Consider the following 2,542-nt stretch of genomic DNA (forward strand, 5'->3'; position numbering starts at 1 on the left):
TCCTGTATATTTCCTTCATTATTGACATGTTTTTGTGCTATTTTATTAAATAATCTCATTAACCTACATTATTTGAAGAGTACACCCTGGATGGACTTTTAAAACAGCCTTTCAAAAATATTGTTCTGCAGAAAAGTAAAAGATATCTGGGGCCAGAGAGCTGGTACAGAGGTAAGGCTGTGTGTGCAGCTGATGTCACCAGTTCAGGCCCCAGCACCACATGCAGGCTCCCGAGCGCCACCAGGAATGAACCTTGAGCACAAAGCCAGAACCCTAAGTACAGCTGGGTATGACCCAAAAACAAAACTATAAAATAATTAGGTTTCCATGTTACTAGTAAGAGCTACTGGGAAATAATATAAATAATATTTTTCCATTAGCCATTAGATTAAACAAATCTTTACTAGATGGGTCAGTCTCTCATGCGAAAATGTGCACCAAGAATGTGGTTAGGGGCTATATGCCATGACCTCCATCTCATTTATGGAAAACTTCATGAGCCATTAGAACATTTGTGTTGTATCGCATACACTATGGATGGGTTTTCCAAAGCACCTATATACAAGGTACATACAGAGGCCAGAGCAATAGTACAGTGGGTTGGGTATTTGCCTTGCATGCGACTGACCCAGGTTAGATCGTGTGGTTCCCCAAGCACCACTAGGAATAATTCCTGAGTGCAGAGCCAGGAGTAATCCCTGAGCATCACCAGGTGTGACCCAAAAAGCAAAAAAATAAATGAAGGTGCATACAATTGCTCAAATGTAATTATACATCACAAGCTTGTGTCAAATCCTCTTCAAATGCTCAAGAAAGTTTTCCTTAAAAAGTCTCCAGATTCGATGTTGACTGTCACTGCCCCCTGGTTTTGGGTCCAACTTGAGCCTGAGAACTGAGGACCAGGCCTTCTATCTCAAATTTACTGTCCATGAACTAGTTACTTCTTCAGTCCAGGCTTTATTTTAGTCTCTCTGCCACTGCAGAGTATCTTCTTGCCTGTGTTTTAGAACATGGTTGTAAGTGGTCCAAACGTTGATGCTGCTAGGCAGAGGTATAAATTGCATTCTTAAAACCAAATAGTCCTAGGCCAGAGGGATAGTCCAATGGGTAGGGTGCTTTCTTCGCACGCAGCCGACCTGGGTTTAATCGCCAGCATCCCATATAGTCTTCCAGGCACCACCAGGATTAATTCCTGAGCGCAGAGCCAGGTGTGGCACAGAAACAAAACACTAAATCCTGTACAGTTCTTAAATTCATAACTAGTTTTGGAGCGATGCTTACATAGATGGGAAAGTGAGAGAAATTTTTGCTACCCAATAGCCAATACTCGTATTTTTCTTCATAGTGTTGCCACGTGTTTCTGTTGGAAATTAGTTCTACTTTTGGACTGTGTTTTTTAAGATGTAACAATTATGCTGTTTACCTTTTAAGTGATTCCGAAAATAACTGCTGAAAATCCTAGAGTAATCTTAAAACAAGATGTTTTGATTCAGAAGCAGCCCAACATATAGTAAGAATATAAAGGAAAAGAATTAGCTAATAATTTCACTATGTTTCAAGTTTGGGGATGTGAAATTAGTATTTCTAACTGTCAGGAAGAATTAAGACTTATAGCTCTAGCTCTAAAGAGTGAAGAATGGACAGAGGACAGAGTCTATGTTTGACTTAATAGCTCTGGTAGATAGCTCAGGAGAGCACAATAAAATTAGAAGAAAAACTGATGATAAAACTTAGTTAAACTGGTTCCAGGAAACTTTTTAAAGCTATGAACCATTTACAGAAGGCAGCATTTCCCTGGCTCAACTCCACATGAGGTAGAGAGCAGAGAAACCAATATTTACAGACAAACCAGCCCTTTGTTTGCCTAACTATAATTTGCTTTACCAAAAGCCATGTGCCACATATTTGATAAACTTTATTTAGTACTACTCAGAAAAGTTCTAAGCCATTACAGCTCAACAGTTGAAAGATGATTAATATATTTGCTTTAGGCTAAAAGTGTCCTGAAAACAAATATTTTTTTTTAAATACTTAAACTTAGGTTCACCACAGAGTCTAATCCTTGGTTATTAATGATTTTTAACTTGAGCCTTAAATTGGCCAAAGAAAATTATTTCTTTTTTGAGGATCCAAACTCAAAAAATTCAAATGATAAGTAACTGTTGGCTTGTTATCAGTCGTAGGCACTTAGTGGAAAGACTAGTGAACCAGAGGTCAAGTCTGTTCATTCATTGATGAACTACATGTGATCTCAAATCAATATGTCAATTTTCTGAGATAAGTAACAGCACCTACCTCACAAAGTCATTCTGAGAAGTGAGATAGAACACATAAACTGTGCAGAGCTCCATGCCTGGTGCCTATTAAATGTTTATTGTTAGCTCATAATATGACATAATTGCACTAGCAATGACTAATAAATAGTATATAGTTTGCACTCTTTATGACTTCCCTGTGAGATTCCATTGATACAACATTGCTTAGCACTCACCGCTTCCAGCAACATTGCTCCCCTTCAGCAATCCCCAAACCTTACCAGCTG

Source organism: Sorex araneus, chromosome 2, assembly GCF_027595985.1.
Source record: "Sorex araneus isolate mSorAra2 chromosome 2, mSorAra2.pri, whole genome shotgun sequence".
NCBI classification, from domain to species: domain Eukaryota; kingdom Metazoa; phylum Chordata; class Mammalia; order Eulipotyphla; family Soricidae; genus Sorex; species Sorex araneus.